Genomic DNA, 22,390 nt, shown 5'->3' with positions numbered 1-22,390 from the left:
ATCAGAAGCAAATCTGTGGGTTCGGCCCACCCTCAAGGGGAGGAGATTACCCAAGGGCATGAGTAGGAGTCTGCAATCTCAGGGGCCCTACTCAGTAAATCCTGGAAGAGTGAGATAACGCGTGTGAAATATTTGAGTAAACCAGTAAGTAAATATTAGCTAGAATCACACAAAATTGCTGATATTAGATTGCTCATTTTTGAACTTACAGACATGTAAATGATTTCAGTAAAATAGGAAATAATAGGGCGTGAAACAACTTCAAAGGTTTTTTGAGGGGCCAGGTGTGAATGGAACCTTGGATAAATGGCAGAAGTGAGAGCGAGAAAAACATAGTGTCAATCGCATTAGGTTTGCGTTTGGCTTGTCTTCCTATCTAACTACCTACCTACCTACCTACCTACCTACCTACCATCTATCTACGTATCATCTATCAATCAATCATTTACCCATACCTGTCATTTACCTGTCTATCAGTCATTTATCTATTTCTGTCTATCAATAATCCTTATCTATTGACAGATCTATCTATCTATCTATCACCTATTTATTGTGTATTTTGACTGGTCAGCTACTGGGATTTGGGCATATTTAAAATGCAACCCAAGGCCAGTGCTTTGCAAATGTTTTGTCTGCACCTAGAGAAATGAGTTTCTTGTAAACTACAGAAGGACCCCCTTTTGCGGCATCTGTCCACGCTGGGAACAGTTTACCAGGGCACTTCCCTTTTCTGACTTCTGCTTCTTCTGAAGACAGACTCTGGACAGATCAGGGTGATCTATCACGGGACCCAGCCCTCTTGAATTTTCATTGTATTAATCCATTGTATTATCACTGTATCCCCCAGCAACCTGCAAACAGGGCTCTAACTAGTGTCCCCTTCATTTTGCAGGTGAGAATTAAGAGGTTTAAACTCAGCTGAGGGCACCCAGTCAGCAGGTGGCAGAGGTGGGAACTGAATACAGGCTATCTCAGTCCAGAAACTCCATAAACCACAATGACCATCTATAGCAACACACTTCTCCTTTCTCTAGGTGGGAAATGGGGTGCTTGGCCATGTGCATCTGAGCAAACAGTCAAAGGGAGGAGCTTGACAGGAAGCTGAGGGGGCCCAGAGCAAGCTGGAACCCACCAGCACATCTGTGTCTGTCACTGTACCTGGCCACGATGCTGCTCCGTCGTACCCTTCCAAACTTTGTTCAAACACCAATTCTGCCAACTCCACCCAGAACCCTACTATTAATGGGGATAATGGGAAACAAGAGTGTAATTTCACCAAGTTGGCCCCAGGAAACTACCGCAGGTTCTTTTGTGAAAGCTCCCGCTTTAGAGAAGGCCTGTGAGGGGCAGTTTGGCAGTCTCTACCGAAACCACAAATGCATCTGTCCTTTGACCAAGACATTCCAGTTCTGGGGATCTCTCCCAAAGCTACCTGGGCAAAAATACAAAGTGACTAATTCCTGGAGCACTGTTTGTTGCTCGGTGAAGAAAGTTTTGTTGGGGCACAACCACTCCTGCCTGTTTCGGGGTTGCTGGGGTGGCTTTCCTGCTGCAGCAGCAGAGCTGAGCAGCTCAGCAGAGACGTGTGGACCCCAGAGCTGACAGTGCTTACCACCTGGCCCCAGGGGAGGCTGACTGCATGTTCGCTGAGCGAAAGTTTCTTTTAACCGCTGTACTGAAGATCGTAAATAAAGGGAACATAGAACGGGAATGTTGCCATTTTGCAGCCCATAATTTACAAATGATAGAACCAAGCAATAATTATAAATGACTACTTATTGCAGAGAAAAGAAAGATAACTCAACATTATGGACCTTCTGATAGAATTGAACAATACTATCCATGAAGTATTCTTAAAACAAAACAAAACAAAACAAAACACAACTACCAGTGGGCAGGAAACACAGGGGACAGAAGAACCTGTGTGACAACACAGCACACAGCCAGTAAAGTCCCAGATGGTGGGAAACTCTATGGGACACACAACCCAGTCTCTGCCCGAAATACATTGTAAAGAGGAGAAAAGATGGTGATGTGGGGAGGATGCAATGAATTAAGAGAGAATGAAGCAGCATTTTGAACAACTGCAATTTATGGCCTGTTTTGGAGGGGAGTTCTTCTGATTCAAACACATAAAGTCTAATAAAACATTTCCAAGATAACCGCGGAAATAGGAATCCATACTGGCTATTCGATGATGTTACAGGATTACTATTAAATTAGAGCTGCGACAGTCGTGCCACGATTGTCTTTAAGAGTGGTTGTCTTTCACAGACATTTACTGGAACATTTAAGAATTGAAGGATAATGTCTGAGATTTGCTTCAAAATTATTTGGTGTGATTGAGAGGAAGTCGATGGGTGTGTCAATGAAGCAAGACGAGTGGGTAATTATTGAAGTTGGCCAATGGGTACAAGGGTTCTTATGCTGTTCTCTCTACTTTCATTTATGTGTTAGTTTTCTGAGTATTGTAAGAAATAACCAGAAAATTAATGACTTAAAACAACTTAAATTTATGATCTTACAGTTCAGCAGAACTCTGAGGTCTGGCATGGGCCTCTCTGGGGTAAGATCACGGTGCCAACAGGGCAGAGCTGCCTTCTTCCCCGGAGGCTGGAGGCGGGAGTCTGTTTCTTGCCCTTTCATCCTCTAGAAACTGTGTGTATTCCTAGGCTGCGACTCTCCTTCTTCCTTCATCTTCAAATCCTCCAAGGCAGGTTGAGTCCTTCTCACACTGCCATCACTCTGGTTCTCAGCAGCCAGGAAAGGCTTTCTGCTTTTAAGGACCCTTGTGATTCCATCGGGCCCCCCAGGTTTATCCAGGATAATCTCCCATCTTAAGGACAGCTGATGAGCAGCCTCGATTCCATCTGCAGCCTTAATCCCCCTGTGCTGCCTAACCTAACATATTCAGAGGTTCCAGGCATTCAGACGTAGACATCTTGGCAGGGGCATTCATTTGCCTACCCCCGTGTATATCAGGCATTTTCAAAAATAAAAAGTAAAAACAGACAAAAAAAAAAACATGCCAAAAAACATTTGTGAAAAACTACCCTCCTTGTATTCTTTAGACTGTTATTTGTAAGTCAATGGCACAACCATCTAGGCTTGGAGCAAAAACAAAACTTCCAGTTGAGTGTGGCCCATGCATGTGAGGATTCTATTTTTGCCCAATACATTGCACCAAGGAGGGAAAATGTGGGTGTTGTAATCTCATCACTACGTTCACTGCCTCTAAAGCATGAAACAGAAAGAGGAACCAACATAAGGTGATGTCACTGGTAAAATTTGGTTTGCCTAGTTTATTTCTTATTTTCAAAGCAAACTGTAACATGGTGCATTATATAAAAAGAAGCTAAAATTGGTAAAAACAACAACAACAAAAAAACCCCAACAACAACAACAAAACCCCCCATCAATTAAAAGGAGCACTTTACCACCACAAAACACTTTCACGTACAATCTCATTTGACTTCACGACAGCCTTTGATTTGGGCAGAACGAGTGTATTTTCTCCTTTTTTTTGCAGCTGAAGAACTTATTTGAGACGCAGCAGGACCCTGACTATCTTTAACTTTTGCTAGTTAATTGGCAGGATGGGGAACGGGACCACCCTTGTTTTACTCTGATGCCCTAAGCTGCCTTTGTAACCCCCAGAAAAAAAGCTAAATAGTGCCCAGAATACAGACACGCCCCGTGTTACGGTGCTTCACTTGATTGTGCGTTGTAGATATTGTGGTTTCCACAGACTGAAGACTTGTGACAACTCTGTGATGTCAAACGATGGGTAACATTTTTTAGCAATGAGGTATTCTTCAGTAGGTATGTGCCTTTTTAAAGACAATGCCATTGCACACCGAACAGCCTGCAGCGCAGTGTAAACAGCACTTCGATGTGCACCGCGAAGCCAAAGGTCTGTGCGCCTCGCTTCATTGTGACACTTGCTTTGTTGTGGCCTGGAGGTGAGTGGCCCGGTATTTCCGGCTTGCCTGCACTCTGTTTATTAAGGCAAAGACAAGTGGAAATCCACCTTGTTTCCAGAGACACTTGATACAGCAGGTGTGAACGTCAAGGTGTCTCCTTACAGTCGTTTGCTTTGAAGCCCTTCCTGCTGAGTTCCTGCGTCAGCCGATGAGCTCTGTGAGTTCCCAGTGAGCCTTTGTGTTTGTCTGTTAAGAGAGCCACAGTGTCACCAAATTCCATTTGTTTCCTCTTCCTGGTATGACAGAAGATGGCGTGACCTCTGCTGCCAGGTCGAGGTCAAATGACCAGTTCTAACCAGTAGCCTGCCAGGTGTGGCTTCTGGACTGAAGCATAAAAGAGCAGGTGTGATTTCTTCAGCCTTCTCCTTTGCCTTTGGTAGTGAGTTTGGGGGCCACTGCTGAGACGGTAGCACTCCAGTTGGGAAGTGGCTCACATCTCAGTGAACCACGAAAGTCTATTTGATGGTAGTATTGAGGGGCACATTTAAGGAAACTGAGTAGGAAACAGTGTGTGTCTTTCTTCCACAAAATCTTGGATGATCACAGTGAGCCAGGGTGTATATCCAATTGAATATTTTTTCTACAGTCTGTCATCAATATATCTTACTTTCTTATTAGAGATTCTTACCGCCATTAAAGAAAAAAAAGACTCGGCAAAGACTAAAATATATAGAGGTTAAGCAGTATTTGTAACTTTTGAGAATTACGAAGATGGGACAGAAAAATAATATAACTGGATTAGGAAGATAAGTATGCTAGAGATTTAAGTTAGTGGTGTAATTGACAATCATATTTAAAAGAAACCTGGTGGTTGGAGGCATAGCTCAGTGGTAGAGCATGTGCTTAGCATGCGTGAGGTCCTAGGTTCAATCCCCAGTGCCTCCACTAAAAAAAAATTAAGGAAGCCTTGCTCACGGATGAGAATGACGACTTGTGGGCTTACTTTACTGAGGACGGCAGCGTGCCTTCTGACCCCAACAGGAGCAGATGGCAAAAGATGAGGCAGGCGACCCACAACCGGTTTTTTTTTTTTTTTTTCCAGTCAGCTATTCAATTCACAAACCTTAGTTAAGACCTTTAAAAACAAAATGAATGATAAGGAAAACTTCTCCCAGCAATAACACGATAAAGAGATAGTAAACATGTTTATAGACTGATTTGGCAAAGAGCACACATGTCCACCTACCGATAATTTAAGAGCCTGCGTTTGTGTGCTGTTAATCATTTACAAAACCCATTTTCCTAGCACGTCTCAGGCCGACCCCGGGAAGCGGGCAGAGGGGCTAGAACCCCATTTCCTGAGGGCGCAGGTAAAATTCCAACACCTGACCCCTCCTCACTTTCCTTAGCCGTCCCCTTGCCTCTCCTGTCTGTTCCTTTGCAGACCCTGCTCTTCGGGGCTGTGCTGCCAGCTGAGCGTGTAAGTGCTTGCCTAGTAGTCTGTGAGCTCTTGTCAGCTTCCCAGCCTCCCTTGCAATGAGTTTGGGGACAACACCCCTGGCCAACGACCCAAGATGGAAGCCAGTTAAGAGATGATGTGCCTTATTCATTCTACTCTTCTCGGCAGAGGTGACCTTGGCTGGTGACGTGTTCCAGTTGACAGCTCCGTCCACAGCCTCCATCACACGTCCCACGAGTGAGCAGTAAGCCTTGACTGTGTGAGGTCTCTGACTCTCAGAGTTTATTTTGTTGTTTCCCCAGAATGTGTCCTGTCCCGGTTCACAGAAGTACCCCCCTGCCCTTCCAAGTGTGTGATTAAGACCTGTGCCCTGAAGAATCCAGAGAAGTCGGTCGCTCTGCGGTTGGGGTGCTGAACCACTTTAGAAGATTAGTAGTGTCGTTTCTACTTTTAAATTTATATGAATTTTCTGTAGGCACAATTTAAAAAAGTAATAGTGTTTATCAAGACAATACAGGTACATAGTGTAAAAGGCCACTGGTGCGGTAAGGCTTCAAGTAGTGAAAACCGCAGTCCTCTGCTTTCCACTCCCTTCCTCAGCCGGACCCCTCTGCTGTTTCTTCCAGCATTTATCCTGTATTTCAAGGTAACATGCTTACCACTATGTATTGTCACGTCACTTCAGACATTTTCTATTGACTTCCTATGACTGCAGATGAAGATTCAGCCACCTCATACCTCCCACCCCTCCTTTACCTCCCTCGTTTTCTCATTATAGCCCCATCTTTGCTTCCTATTTATTGTTTATGACCATGTAAATATCATTAACTGCTAGGAAAAGCAGTGCATTGTGGTTATACCTTTTGTTCTGTGAAAGTTCCTCCCACCCTGCTGGAATGAATGTTTACCTCATTTTCTTTTGCTTAGTTTACATACATAACCATCAACAATTCCTCCCTCTTCAACCAACTGCTTGTCAAGTCTATCTTCCACATGCCCGAAGGCAGTGGGAGTCTCCCTGTTGTAACTTGCCCTGCAGCCCTCTCTCTCAGAGCCCTTCTCACCCTGGTTGGATCTGGCTTGGTGGCTCTGTTACCAAAACTTGGGTCCAGCTGCTTGCTGCTTGAAAGCCAATACTCGAGAGGCACATATTTGTGGCAAGGAAAGTTTGCTGTATTCCGGAGGCCAGAAACCAGTGACGGGGTGGGAAGGGGTGGGAAGAGGGAGGGGAGGGGGGACAGGAAGGTGGACTCATGTCTAGAGGCCAACACCCCCCTTGGATAAGAGCTTTTAAAGGAGAATTTCAGGGGGTGTACAGGTGGAGGGAGGGGGCTACATGCAGAACATCGTATTCAGCTCTGACAGTCACCTTGAAGTTAGTCATGCCGTGGTCTGATCAGCGTCATCCTGATTTTTTAGGTACAGTTAATCTTCCGTTCCAGAGTCAGTTTGTTTCCATTCATTTGAGGCCAGTTCTTGGAATTGTGGCAGCTTATGTCATGACTACAGTCTGGTCATTGTATAGTTAACATCTTCCATGTGGTGGGGGTTTCAGTAGCTAGAAGACTGCTCAAAGGACGTGGCTCAGAATATTATCCGTAGCCCTTGGGGAGGAACTAAAGGTCCCTGACTTTGTTTAATGACTCAGTGATTATTTTTTGTTTTGCTTGACCATTTCCCTTTGTTTCTGTATTTTTAAAATTTCTCCAATTAGATTTATTCTTTGACTAACCTTTTTTTCAGATGTACAATTTGATGAATTTTGATAGATGTATATGCCTATGAAACCACCATCACAATCAAGATACCTAACATTTCCATCACTCCCCAAGAGGTGCAAATTTCAAACTCCCAATTTATCCCCCATCCCCAAAACCATAAGTTTGTTCTCTATGTCTGTGAGCCTGTTTCTCTTTTGTAAATAAGTTCATTTTTGTCTTTTTTTTTTTTTTTTTTAGATTCCACATATAAGCAATATCATATGGCATTTTTCTTTCTCTGTCTGGCTTACTTCACTTAGAATGATGATCTCCAGATCCATCCATGTTGCTGCAAATGGTATTATTTTATTCTTTTTATGGCTGAGTAGTACTCCATTGTATGTTTGTACCACAACTTCTTTCTCCATTCATTTGTTGATGGACATTTAGATTGTTTCTATGTCCTGGCTATTGTAAATAATGCTGCTATGAACATTGGGGTGCATGTGTCTTTTCAAATTAGATTTTTCTCCAGATATATGCCCAGGAGTGCAATTGCTAGATCGTATGGTAAGTTTATCTTTAGATTTTTAAGGAACCTTTATACTGTCCTCCATAGTGGCTGCACCGATTTACATTCCCACCAACAGTGTAGGAGTCCTTTCTCTCCACATCCTCTCCAGTATTTATTGTTTGTGGAATTTTTAGTGATGGCCAATCTGACTGGTGTGAAGCGGTACCTTGTTGTAGTTTTGATTTGCATTTCTCTGACAATTAGCGATGCTGAGCATCTTTTCATGTGTCTGTTAGCCATTTGGATGTCTTCTTTAGAGAAATGTCTGTTTAGGTCTTCTGCCCATGTTTTGATTGGGTTGGGTTGCTTGTTTTTTTCTGTTTGTTTGTTTTGTTTTTTGTTTTTGTTTTTTGATATTAAGCTGTATAAGCTGTTTGTACATTTTGGAAATTAGTTCCTTGTTGATTGCATCATTTGCAAATATTTTCTCCCATTCTGTAAGTTGTCTTTTCGTTTTGTTATGGTATCCTTAGCTGTGCAAAAGCTTTTAAGTTTAATTTTGTCTCATTTGTTAATTTTTATTTTTATTTCCATTGCTCTAGGAGCTGGTTTGAGAAAAGATGCTGTGATTTAGGTCAAAGAGTGTTCTGCCTGTGTTTTCCTTTAGGAGTTTTATATTATCCAGTCTTACATTTAGAGGTAGCTGTCCGGTTTTCCCAGCATCATTTATTGAAGAGATTGTCTTTTCACCATTGTGTATTCTTACCCACTTTGTTGTAGATTAATTGGCCATAAGTATGTAGGTTTATTTCTGGACTTTCTGTCCTGTTCCATTGATCTATGTATCTGCTTTTGTGCCAATACCATACTGTTTTGATTACTGTAGCTTTGTAGTATAGTCTGAAGTCAGGGAGTGTGATTCCCTTAGCTTCGTTCTCCCTTTTCAGCATCGTTTGGCTATTCAGAATCTTTTATGTTTCCATACAAATTTTAATATTTTTTTTCCAACTCTGTGAAAAATGTCATTGGTAATTTCATAGGGATCACATTAAATCTGTATAATGCCTTGGCCATTTTAACAATATTGATTCTTCCAAACCAAGAACACGGCATATCTTTCCATCCATTTATGTCATCTTTAATTTCTTTCATCAGTGTCTTATAGTTTTCAGAGTACAGGTCCTTTGCCTCCTTGGGTATGTTTATTCCTAGGTATTTTATTCTTTTTGGTGTGATGGTAAATGGGATTGTTTCCTTAATTTCTTTTTCTACTATTCCATTGTTAGTGTATAGAAATGCAACTGATTTCTGTATATTAATTTTGTATCCTGCAACTTTACTATGTTTATTGATGAGCCCTAGTAGTTTTCTGGCTGTGTCTTTAGGATTTTGTATGTATAGTACCATGTCATCTGCAAACAGTGACAGTTTTACTTCTTTTCCAACTTGAATTGCATTTATTTCTTTTTCTGCTCTGATTGCTATGGCTAGGACTTCCAAAACTATGTTGAATAAAAGTGGTGAGAGGGGGCATCTTTGTCGTGCTCCTAATCTTAGAGCAAATGCTTTCAGCTTTTCACCATTAAGTATGATGTTAGCTGTGGGTTTGTGATAGATGGCCTTTGTTATGTTGAGGTATGTTCCCTCTATGCCCACTTCCTAGAGAGTTTTTATCATAAATGGATATAAATGAAACTGGTAATTGTTTTCTTTCAATACACTGAAGATTTCATTCCAACCACTTTTGATTTTCACTGTTGCTCCTGAGAAAGCAGCTACCAGTCTGTTAATTTTTTGCTTTAAGATTTTTTTTGTCTGGTATTGTGCAGTTTCCTGTAGATGTGGATTTGCTTTTCTCTCTCCTTTTTGGAATCATTGGACTTCCTGAGTTTGTGAATTGGTGTCTTTCATAAATTTCTGGATCATTATTAGCCAATATCCTTTAATATATCATTTCTGCTGATTTTTCTCTCTGCTCTCCTTCTTAAACAACTGTTACATGGTCTCACACTACTCTTCTTTTTAATGTGTTTTTCATCTTTTTGTCTTTGTATAGAATTCCAAATAATTTCTTATATAATACAGCTTCTAGATCATGAATTCTCTCTTCTGATAGCTTACTATGCTGTCAAATTCATCTGTTTAGTTTAAATTTGGTTACTGTAGTTAAATTTGGTTCTTGTTATATAATGTATTAGTTCTTTTTGGCCACCGTTTTTGGTTTTCTGTTTGCTAATGATATTTCTAAGGTTGTCTTTCATTATTTGAACTTAGGAAACATGGATGTTTTATAATCTGATAATGCCAATATCTAAAGCCTATGCATGTCTGTTCAGCTGTTATGTTTGATATATCATTATGTCTGTTATATTGTGCTCTTGTGTGGTTGACTTTCTTTGATTACATGCTGCTCATTGTCTTTAAAATTATCTGTGAGATTCCTTGAGGTTTAGGATTAATATGTCTTCCTCTAGTGGGAGTTTGGCACGTAGGTTCACTACCAGTTTGGTGTATGTCAGCTTCACAACCCAAGGTTCCTTGTCTACTCCAGTGTGGTAAATTTGGGATTCAAATCTGCCAAACACCCACACATTTTGTGACAGATTTTTTTTATTTTCTTGTCTTTTCCTTTCTTTCCTTTCATCCCCTTTTCTTCTTTTATGTTTCCTTTTTTCTGACCCATGAAGCACCAACGGTTATAGTCTTCCCAGCCCTTTGTGGATGAAAGAAAAAGAGCAAGTCCATTCCAATGCTAAGGGTGTAACTTTTCATATGATAAACTACAGTTTGCTTGTCATCTTGAGTGATGACCCCTCAACAGCACACAAGCCCTGTACTTAGCCTTATCAAGAGAAACATATATATATTATTTCTCTATTTTTACACTATTCTACAGATGGAAATATTTAGCTAAAGAAATTTAAAAAAATAAGCAAAGAAACAAAAATGCGCATGGAGTAACTTTCCACTTGGCAGGTGCTCCCCCCGCATCCAGCGCAGGCCGGGGGGTGTGCGTAGGAGGAGGACCATGTGCTTGGCGTGAGCATCCCCCCCACTACTAGTCCTCTCCGGGATCACATTCCTGCAGTGATAGGAAAACACCTTGAGGACAGGGCTCTTATTTCACATGTGTTTGTGCCGTTCTTCAGAATTAAGCTTTGGGCCGATAAGCCACAGGTGCACAGTGAATATTTTTCTGGCTAAAATAATTCTGGTGCCATGGTCTCATAATTATTAAAAACTGGAAGTGTCAGAGTGATCACTTCCTTCCTGTTCCAGAGGATTACGTGCTTGCCAGTACAGCACTGTCTTTGGCTGCCAGCACAAGTCTCCCTCCCTGTTTCTCTGCAAACACTCCCCTCTGCTGACAGATGGGGGTGGGGGGGCACATGACCCAGTACTGGCCAATCAGAGAGCGTCCTCTGCCCAGAATGGTTCATGGATGGGAATATCAGGCAAGCTGGACTCCCCCGAGTCCTTTGAGAATGTTCTTGCTGGAATTTTGACAGCCTTCTGATGCTTTTGTCTGGGAGCTGGAAGGATGGGTTCCAGGCTGTTTTCTTCCATATTTCTTGGCATCTGGAGGAGAGGACACCAAGCAAACAAAAGACATGAGAGACAGAAAAGGGTCCTGTGGTACCAGCTCCCCTTTCCCTGTCTCTGGGTTCCCTGGAGATGTCTTGGCTCCTAAGCCTTTCCTTTAATTCTTTGACCTACCCAAGGCTCCTTTGAACAAATTACTCTTCCATTATCAATTCTCTTGAATTGTTTTTCTGCCATTCATAGCTGACACTTTTTTCCTAAGTTATATTTTAAAAAAAAGAAAGGAGTGGGCATAGTCAGAGGAAAGAAAGTTCACACCAGCTTTGATATAAGGTAGGGCAGGTAAACACACTTTTACCCATTTTCTTTGAGTGCAATTCTCTTGTCCCTCTGTTTCTTCTGTAGTTTTTCTTGGTCATTATCCTCAGATTCACATACCAACCATGCTTTCTTACCATCCAAGAAGGGCTGTGTTACTAATGGAAGAGAATGTTACCAGCAATGTGGGCTTTTTAAAACAACTTTGAGGGAACAGAAAATAACGCCACATGGTATCCAGAAATCCCAAATGTTACGCCCTGCCCACACCAAGAAAAAATCAATTTCATGGCACCAAATCCCTCTGGCTTACAGGATGACACTGAGGTTACACACCTGCTGTCCCCAACTCCTTCCCACTCAACCCCACCCCAATGCGGCCCGAGGGGGAGAAGCGTGAAGTTAAGTGAAGAGAAGGTATGTGTAGGAAACTGAGGTTTTCCTTTTCTTTTTTCTCCTTTAGTTGTTCTCATTCCCCCAAGACTTGCTCCTCCCCTTAATCCTTCTGTCTTCAAATAAAATATTGTCTTCTAAACCTGAATACAAGAAATATGATTAAGATTCAGGAATCGACTTCACCTATAGCAGGCACAGGTAAGTGCAGGGCAGCACTGTTCATTCTAGCCCCAGATGGGAAACAATCCAAATGGTATGATGGATCATACTGATGTGTTCATGTGGTGGAATACTATACAGCAAAGAAAACGAATGAACCAGCTCTACAGGCAACAATGTGGGTGAATCTCACAAACATGATATTGAGTGAAAATTACACAAAGGCAAAAGAAGAAAATGCATTTACAAAAATTCCCCAAACAGGCAAGACTAATCAGTGCTGTTGGAAGTCTGGACAGCGGTAATCTCTGAGAAGAAGGAGGAGGAGAGCAGCTGGGTAGGGGGTCTGAGAGGGGCCTCTGGGTGCTGACAACATTCTTTTGCTTTTATGACTTGGGTGTTCACACAGGTGTGGTCACTTTGTAAGAATTTATTGATTTGTGTACATACAGCTGGTGAACTTTTCTACATGTGACTTATACAGATAAAAAAGTTTAAAATAAAACCAGTACACTAATGGGAGAAAAACGTCATAAAGGAAGTAGCACACTTTGGAAAAGCTCCCCACAAATGCTCAGAAGTTGGCTGAGGGGAAAGCCAAGGAAAATTGGGTGGGATCAGGGTTGAGCAGATGTGATAGGAGAGAAATTGAATTCAGAGAATGAGTTCTTTCCCTGGACTCCCTTGGAGCTCTGATATAAGTGGAATTTGGGCAGAAAGATTGCTTTGCAATCCAAACTGAAGTCCTTGAAAGATTTCCAAATAACTCAGCCTATTGCCAAACTTAAAAAGAGAACAATTAATCAGCTCATCAACTTTTAGAGAGTGTGAAATCCAAAATCTGTACATAGTTCCAAAATGGTTCAGTGAAACTAAGCAAATCAGAGCCAAGGGCACATCATAACACTCAAAGAACACGGCCATCAGTCTAGCAGCTGGGCCTCAGGCCAGAGCAGGAACACAGGGCTGGGTTTGTCATTGTTCTGACACCAAATGCCATTTAAAAATTTCTCATGCAAAATAGTGGTATCTGTTGAGACCTGAGCCACCACGAAAGTACTTCCAAAAAGGTCTTCACCTCATTAAAGTGCAAACCCAGTGGGTCCTGCAGGACTGAGGCTGGAAGGGATATTTTCTTGCCTTCCTTGTCCTTCAGGGTCTCCTTTGTCTGTCCTTGATGGAGACTAGACCAACAGGAGAGGAGCTTCTCAGCCCCTTCCCCGCCCGGCCCTCCGCCCTGACCCGCACTGCCTTCCCTCCAGCAGCCGCTCCTCTTCTTCGTCAGGACCCCCATCTGAGGGCGTCGCCTCCTCAACACTCATGGAATCGACCCGGAGCTCACTTTCAGCCCCTCCCTCTCCCATCCAACGGGTCAGCAAACTCAGTGGCTTGCCCCTTCCCCCATCTCTGGAGCCGTGGTTTTCAACCTGAGCACACGCTGCAGTCACCTGCAGAGCTCGCTTTCAAGCACAGAGCCCTGGCCCTCACCCCCGGGGATTCTGATTCAGTTGGTCTGCAGGCCGAGCAGAGGCATCTGTACTTGGGAAGCCCCCTGAGTCTAACCTGCAGCCCAGGCTGAGAGCCTCGGCTCCAGGCCGGCCTCTTCCTCTCCGTCGTGGCACCGCCTTCCCTTGTTCTCAGCCTCAGTCTCTCTTCTTCCACTATTGCAACAGCCTCCTAACTGCTTTGCCAATGTCTGGTCTTCTTAATCATTTACCGTGTTCCGTTGGTGTCCTAGCCCAACATTCAAAGTCTGCCAAAAGTCACTCTTATCTATTTTTTAACCTTCTGTTACCCCACCCACCCGTCCCTGCCCCTCTAAGTACACAGGTGCGCTCCCTACCTGTCAGTGTACCCGTACTTTCCTGGTACCTGCTGAAGCTGGGTTGCCCATGCCTGCCCCTGAGAGATAAAGGGTCCTTGCCTTGCTTTATCTTGTGTTTATTTCAAAACACCAGTATTTGTCAGAGATGTTTTATAGCTGTGCTTCAAGAGATATGCAGTGGTTAACACTGTGAACCAGCTCTGACTGGGCCACAGATGCACAGATGAGATCTGGAGACGTCCGAAAGTTATGCTTTCTGCCTGAGGAGTGGGAGGGGAGACTGGCACTCTGCTAGGCACAAATCATGCAGAGTGCAAAGATGCCCGGAAGACTGAGCATGGCCCAGCTGCCCACAGGAATGTCCCCTCCTTTCCTAGAGCCCTGATGACATGCCTGCATCCTACCCCTTAAAATTCCTTTACTTCTCTCTCCTCCAGGAGAAGGTGTTTTTAGAGCGCAAGCCCTCACTTCTCCATTCCTTGATCAATGAATAAAGTTTCTGCTTTGTTGTATAGAACCTGGTTTTGTTTGGTTGGCATTTACAACTCTGGACAAAGTACCCATTGCGGGGTCTTTGGGGATCACAACACCCAGCTGGATCTCCATTCCTCTTGAAACCTTCCTAGGTCTTTCCATCGTTTAATGGCTCTCTTTCTTTTCCATTTTCTCCCAGTACATTGTTTATACCCAGGAGATACTCAGAGTCTGCCCAGTGTCCCCATGTATGAGTGGATTTTCTATTCCAATGAGATTGAGAGATTCTAGTAGACAAGGCCCCTCCATTGCAGGTGATGAGTGACCTGATCTCCTCTGCATCTCGGATGATGTGAGTAGAATTCCATCCAAGGGAGGGTTGAGCAATAGCCACTCAAATCATTCTCTGTGCTCTGTGGTTGGTCCCCAGCTGAGAAAGACCTTAAAAGTGGACGTTCTGTAAACTCGAAATACATGAGATTCTGCATCTGAATTCCAGAGACAATGGGATTGGAATCTGTGTTGGATCAATCATTCCACACCCTTTCCCCTCTTTCTTGCTCTACTCTCTACTCTAGAGGCCACCAAATAAAAATATTTAATTTTACAGGCTCCTTTGCAGCGAGGGTGGCTTTTTACAGAATTCTAGCTCAGGCAGAAGTCCCTGGGAGAGGCCTCTCTTGTGCTTACCCTCTTCTGTCTGCCTGGAATACAGATGTAATAGCTGGAGCAACAGCAGCCATTTTTTAACCCCTAGAGTCATGTGGTAGTAATGATGAAGCCAGAAGACACAGGATGACGTTGTTTGTGTCGGCCTTAGCCTATTGATAATGATGCTGTTGGCTAGGAATGCCTGGAGGCACCCACCTGAGCTCCTGCGGGAGTCCCCACAGACATTTCCCTGACCTGAGCCTATGCTGAGGCTGGGACTGGCCCTTGTGGTTCTTATTATGATTGCAAGATGCACCTCAGCATTAACCACTGAAAAAGCCAGGTTTATTACTTGTGGGTTCCGGAGGGCACACACCACACCTGAGGCTGCACAGTCGCAGGTGAGTGAGTGAGTGTGCACTCTCTTTGCTGGAGTTGAGGATGGGGTGCGTAGGGTGTGGCAGGCTCACTCTTTATTGGCAAATTTACATGAGTCAGGAATTCAAGTGCAGGAAGGGACACACAAGGTCACTCCAGTGGTCAGTTCTCTAGGTCACCCAGGGCTTTCTGAAAGGAGAACTTCATGGGTGCGACAGCCTGGTTCTTTACTTAGTTGTGTAGCTGGTAACGCATTTATTTGAGATGGAGTTCTTGGCAATCAAAAGCTCCATGTCAGCACTTAGAGTGCCCTCAGAAAGGCTAGTGGTCAGGCGTCCTCACTGCAAGTATCCTCGAGCGCTGGCATTGGCCTCGGACTGTTCACCACGAAACTTCACGTTACATGAGAAAAGTAAATCTCTTTACTTGTTTAAGCTATTCTGTGTCAAGTTTTCTGGTTTTGCCACACGCACACACACATACACAAGTGCCTGACATCTTTAACAGAGGAGTGAGAAAATTCTCTTCTTCCCTTCTAAGTTCCTTGGCTGGTTTAATAATTAAATCTACACAATACAGAGTACAGAGAAAATTTAATTACATACACATGTACGGGAATCCCATAAAAAGGTAAGACTCGAGAAGTGATCAGAGCAGGAAGCTTTTATATCTTTTGTACAAAGAAAATAAATTTGTGAAGAATTGACAAGCCAAAGGGGTTTAGGGGCTTGTGGTAGTAGATTGTGAAATAATAAGGTTTGTTTATACGGTTTTCTCTGCCCTAAATTCCCAGGCGCTGGTGATAAGGGTGACTTCTACCCTCCTGGTACAGGGAGGGCACCTTCACATGGGAGATTTCTCTCTTGCTTTCAGGGAGACAGAGGATCAGAGTGTTCTTGTGACAGCTGTTTCTCATATATCTTTAATTCAAAATAATCAATACACCAAAGCGGCATATTTTGGGGTGGCGTGTTCTGCTCTCCTTTGCTGGTCTTCGCAAAATCCTTCCCCCACGCTTCTGGTTAATTAAAGGAGAAGGTTCTTAAACTCGCCTGCTTTAAGCTAACGCCTTATGAGCAAGGTAGGCACATCCAACAGCAATAAGGTACTTGGCAAGTATTTTCTGCAGCACGTTTTCCTTTAGCCTCTGATAAGCCTCCTACACTTACTGAGAGATTTCTGAGCACTTGCTCTCAGCCGCGCTCTGGCTATGGAGTGGTCAGAAAGCCACATAGCGTCGCTGGCTGTGCTGTGCTGGTAAGTGGGCATGGGGGGACCTCTTCTGCGCATTTCCCGTTTCTGTGGTGTAAATACTGCCATCAGGTGGTTTCCAGCTTCCAACTGAGAAGCACACAACTGGCCCCGCGGGTCTGAATGCCGTCTGCAGCATGCCCCTGGGACTCAGTGCTCCCAAAGGTAGCACCATGGCTTTGCAAAAATTTCCTTAAGGGTGAGTCTTAAAACACACTTCTTCAGATAAAAGGCTCCCCATGACGAGATCCAAGCCCAGGGGGCTGAATGGCTTTGGCCTTGGCCAGTGGCTTTCCCAAAAGTCTTGTCAAGAGCTTCACAAACTTTCCACTCCCTTTCTTTCGTGTCATGCAGGTTATGAAACACCCCATCCTCACTCTCACTTCTTTTGGGGGAGGAATTTAATAGACCTATTTTTCTTTTAAAAAATTTTTTATTTTTAAAATTTATTTTTTTATTGAAGCATAGTCAATTTACAATGTTGAGTCAATTTCTGGTGTACAGCATGTTTCAGTCATACAAATACATACATCTATTCATTTTCACATTCTTTTTCATTATAGGTTACTACCAGATATTGAATATAGCTCCCTGTGCTGTGCAGTAGAAAATTGTTGCTCATCTATTATATATATAGTAGTAAATATCTGCAAATCTTGAACTCCCAATTTATCCCTTCCTGCTCCCTTCCCCTCTGGTAACCATAAGTTTATTTTCTATGTCTGTGAGTCTGTTTCTGTTTTGTAAATAAGTTCATTTGTGTCTTTTTTTTTTTCTTTTTAGAATCCACATATAAGTGATACCATATGGTGTTTTTCTTTCTCTTTCTGGCTGACTTCACTTAGAATGATGATCTCCAGGTCCATCCATGTTGCTGCAAATGGCATTGTTTTATTATTTTTTATGGCTGAGTAGCATTCCATTGTATAAATATACCACAGCTTCTTTATCCAGTCATCTGTCGATGGACTTTTAGGCTGTTTCCATGTCTTATTTCTTTCCTTTTTTTTTTTTTTTAACTTTTTTTTATTGAGTTATAGTCATTTTACAATGTTGTGTCAAATTCCAGCATAGAGCACAATTTTTCAGTTATACATGAACATACGTATATTCATTGTCACTTTTTTTTTTGCTGTGAGTGACCGCAAGATCTTGTATATACTTCCCTGTGCTGTACAGTATAATCTTGCTTATCTATTCTGCATATGCCTGTCAGTATCTACAAATTTTGTCTTAATAGGCCCATTTTTCTGACAGTTACGTTTGCTCATCTATTCCAGGCTGATCTGATGTGTTCAAAATTGCTATGAATTATTTCTGTCTTTGGTTATTAAACATACTATTTCTTTATGCTGAAGTTTGTGGAAGGAATTCTCCCACGAGGAAGCATATGCACCAAACGAGGCTGGCCCCACAGTGTTGCCGCCTGACTGTCGGTGAAGTGGGGAGGCCGCCTCCCCTCCATGTAGCCTCAGCTGCCCCAGTACTACCTGATCGCTTGGACTTAGGAACTTGCCCTTCCTCTTGGGCTGAGCTGGTGAGATCCTGATTATGTCACCTGAAGTTGTACGATTTCATTAATTGGACCTCATGACCTAGGGATTTGTGATAAGTCTCTGGGTTTAGCTCCTGTTTCCTGTTGTACTCTCGCACCGCACATCTGTTAGAATAGCTGTCATCCAAAACAGTAACAAACAAGGTAACAAATGCTGATAAGGATGCGGAGAAAAGGCTACGACCCTGCCCTGTAGGTGGGAAGTGTTTGCTAAGCAAATTAACAGTGTAATTGGGATCCCAGGGGGACTGTTTAAGGGACTGTCAAAGGCACATTACAATGGAGGATAATTACTGTTTAAATAAATACCTCAGAGTCTTTTCCTAGAAACATCTTGTGAGGCAAATGATCTTTGTTACCTTATACACCGAGAAACCATAAAAGCAGGCTTTTTTTTAAAAAAAACATTCTTCTGTAAATGCAGATTGATGTGACTTTACTCTAAATTGTCAAATGAGAACTTCTAGTACACTCCGAAGAAGGTTTACAGAAACACTAATTATATTCTACAAGGATTGTATTATTTTTAGCTCTAAACAAGATGTACAATGTTTCCATGTGACTCCAACTTCAGTGCAGAAAACTTGCTGGTCAATTCACTTCTATTGCTCGGTTTTCTCAGATTAAAAATAGCATTTATCTGCCCACACTGACCAGGACGTGAATGTTCGTGGCAGTTTTTATTTAGAGCAGCCCAAACTAGCAACAACCCAAATGGCCACCAACAGAAAAATGGATAAATAGGTTTTGATACATTCACACAATATAAATACTACTCAACCGTAAAAAGGAAATACTCACTATTTAGCCGACCGCAGTCTGCCCTCAGGCTCCCAAACAGTTGTGCCCATCCCACGTGCAAATTAGCCACCCCATGCCAGAGTCCCCGAGATTCTCAAATCTTTACAGCATCAACTCAAGTCCGTAATCTCATCTGTCTTATCGGCTCAGAAGTCCCAGATCTCATTATCTAAATCATGAAGTCAGGTATGGGTGAGACTCTGGGTATGACCCACATCCTGGGGCGAAATTCCTCTCCAACTGTGGGCGTGTAAAATTAGAAGACAAGCTGTCGGCTCCCAAAGTACCACAGTGGGGCAGGCGTAGGATGATGTTATAGATGTGCCTACGCAAAGGAGAAAATTAAGAGGAAGAGGGACTAACCGGTCCCAAGCAATTAGAAATCCAGCAGGAGAAACTCCACTAGGTTACAGGGCTGAAGGATAAGCCTTTGGGGAAATCATAAAACTCCTAGAAGAAAACGTAAGCAGGAAGCTCCTTGACATCAGTCTTGGCCATGATGTTTTTGGATCTGGCGTCCAAAGCAAAGGCAACAGTGGCAAAAATAAGCAAACGGGACTATCTCAAATTTTAAAAGCTCTTCACCGCAAAAAACCATCAACAGAATGAAAAGGCAACGTACTGAATGGGAGAAAGTATCTGCCAATCACATATCTGTCAAGGGGTTCATATCCAAAATATGTAAAGAGCTCATACAACTCAATAGCAAAACCCCAAACAATCCACTTAAAAAATAGGCAGAATATCTGTATAGATATTCATACAAAGAAGACACACAGATGGCCAACAGGTACATGAAAAGATGCTCAACATCACTCATCAGCAAATCAAAGCCACAATGAGCTATCATCTCGCACCTACCAGAATGGCTATCATCCAAAACAGAACAAATAAGAAAGCAAATGCTGATAAGGATGTGGAGAAAAGGCCATGACCCTGCGCTGTTGGTGGGAATGTAAATTGGTGCAGTCACTGTGGAAAACAGTATGGAGGTTCTTCAAAAAATTAAAAATAGGACTACCACATGATCCAGCAGTCCCACTTCTGGGCATTTATCTGAAGAAAATGAAAACACTGACTAGAAAAGACGTATGTACGAGCCTCTGTGTTCATGGCAGCGCTGTTACAACAGCCAAGATACGGAAGCAACCTAAATGCCCATTGACAGATAAATGGATAAAGAAAATTTGGCATATATATGTGTGTGTATATAACATTATTCAGCAAATGAAAAAGAATAAAATCCTACCATTTGCAGCAACATGGATGAAACTTGCTGACATTATGCTAAGTGAAGTAAGACAGAGAAAACAAATACTATGATCTCACTTACATGTGGAATTGGAAACAAACGAACAAAAAACCATGTTCAAAGATACAGAAAACAGATTGGTGGTTGCCAGAGGCTGGGGGTGGAAGGTGGGTCAAATGGATGAAGAGGGTCGAAAGGTACAAACCTCCAGTTATATCATAAGGAAGTCACGGAGCTGTAAGTTACCACGTGGTGACTATGGTTAATAATGCTGTACTGCATGTTTGAAAGCTGCTAAGAGAGTAGATCTTAAAAGTTCTCATCACAAGAAAAAAATCTAACTACGTATGAAGGATATTAACCAGACTCACTGTGGTGATCGTTTTGTAATATATACAAATATCAAACCATCGCGTTGCACGTTAGACCTCCATTAAAATAAGTTCAAAGGAAAAAGAATGTTTGGGGACTTGAGGCTCCACTCTCTGAGTCCACAGCTCCACCTCTGGGGACGGCCATCTGTTGTAGCCTGAGTCAGGATGTCTCCCATATAACGTAACAGACCGCCAGGTTCTAGGGACTAGGACACACACACACACACGTGGGGGCGTTATTATTCAGTTTATCACAGGTGGTTATACAAGTAAATCTGTTAAAATGCATCAGAATAGGTGCATTTTATCATATGTAAATTATACCTCAATAACATTGCTTTTTTTTTTTTTTTTTTTTTAAATAGGGTTGATTCTCCCTTGCCGTATTGTCACTAAGGATGTTTTTAGAGGTAAATGGCTTCAACACCACAAAGAAAGCTGCCATGGAATACGCAGGCCCCGTGTGTAATCATTATCGTAACTTACTGTAATTGTAAGACCGTACCTCTTATTTCAAAGTGGACTTCAGGTAGCAAGAGGCTCCTTAAAATGGGCGAACATTTTGGAAGGATTCTTTCCTGCGACCTAAGATGCCAAACGCGGTAAGGTTAGGAGAGCGTTTGAACTTTGGCGCTTAGACCTGTCTGGGCAGCTCAGCCTCGAGACTGAACTGGGAGGGGTCACGAGCAGGGTGTTGGGCTTTGCTCAAGGTTCCGTTATCCTTGCACGTGTGGTTCACCCGGCTCTCTGAAGGGAGTGAAGCCCTTGCTCACGGTGCTGTGTTTCTGGAGGCTCAGTCACCAAAGAGCGTGGGACTTGGAGCTGAGAACAGGTGTTGTTAACCCCAGTGAGCCACATGTCATTTTCATCCTGGAGTTCGCAGCTCCACAAGCGGCTTCTCTGCGGGGTCACCTGCCCCGGAATCCCCTCGGGGTGCACCAGAACTCCCCTGAACTGGTTGAAATGCACACTCCCCAGCCCCATGAAGATCTGTGAAACTGCAGTTTCCACGCGGTGGAGGCCTGGATTCTGCCTTTCCTAAGCTGCCCAGGTGAGCCTCTGCTCACCAAAGCCTGAGAACCACTAGACAGAAGAGGCTGAGAAAAAGTCGTCAGAGAGAGGAAGGACAAAGGCAGAAACATCCTAGAAACTAACAGCAGAGCTTTAGGAGGGGAATTGTGACACGATACTGTCCTGTGATGCTGGGAGGTGGAGTCAAATGTCACTGATGACCAGGAGGTCACGGGGGACTTCACTGGCGTGAGAGAGGCAGGCGAGGGTCAGCGGGGAGCGAGGAGAACTGGCTCTATTAAATGAAAGTGGACAAACTTTCTGGGTCCTGCCACCCCAGCTCTTGGTGGCTGCCCTGGCATTACATAACATACTTGCTCATGTGCACAGATGGATGTGCAGCGATGTTCCACTGAAAAATCATTTTTTGAAGAAAAATTTTAAAAAACTTTATTGTGGTACAATTACTGTACAGTAAATTACACATACTTCAGATGTACAGTTTGATGAATTTTGATAGATGTGTACAGCCATGAAACCACCACCACAGTCAAGATAGCTAACATTTCCATCGCTCCCCAAGAAGTGCAAATCTCAGGCTCCCAATTTATCCCTTCCCACCCCTGTCCCCTGCTGGTAACCGAAAGTTTGTTCTCAATGTCTGTGAGTCTGTTTCTGTTTTGTAAATAAGTTCATTTGTGTCTTTTTTAAAAATTCCACCTATAAGCCATATCATGTGGCATTTTTCATTCTCTTTGTGGCTCAGAATGATGATCTCCAGGTCCATTCATGTTTTGCAAATAACA

The 22,390-nt window shown here is 43.0% G+C and overlaps 1 protein-coding gene across 1 annotated transcript in view; it reads left to right on the top strand.

Moving 5' to 3' along the window:
* The window catches only part of B3GALT5 (beta-1,3-galactosyltransferase 5), a 79,431-nt gene extending 58,473 nt beyond the window's left edge, over positions 1-20,958 (top strand). Inside the window, exon 5 of the transcript XR_004313773.1 lies at positions 20,939-20,958. The gene's annotated coding sequence lies outside the window, so the exon portion shown is untranslated. The remainder of the gene's footprint in view (positions 1-20,938) is intronic.
* The last annotated feature ends 1,432 nt before the right edge of the window (positions 20,959-22,390 follow it).

This window comes from Camelus ferus, chromosome 1 (genome assembly GCF_009834535.1).
Source record: "Camelus ferus isolate YT-003-E chromosome 1, BCGSAC_Cfer_1.0, whole genome shotgun sequence".
NCBI lineage: Eukaryota > Metazoa > Chordata > Mammalia > Artiodactyla > Camelidae > Camelus > Camelus ferus.
The sequence above is the reverse complement of the archived record's forward strand: the minus strand, read 5'-3'. Positions and strand labels throughout refer to the sequence as shown.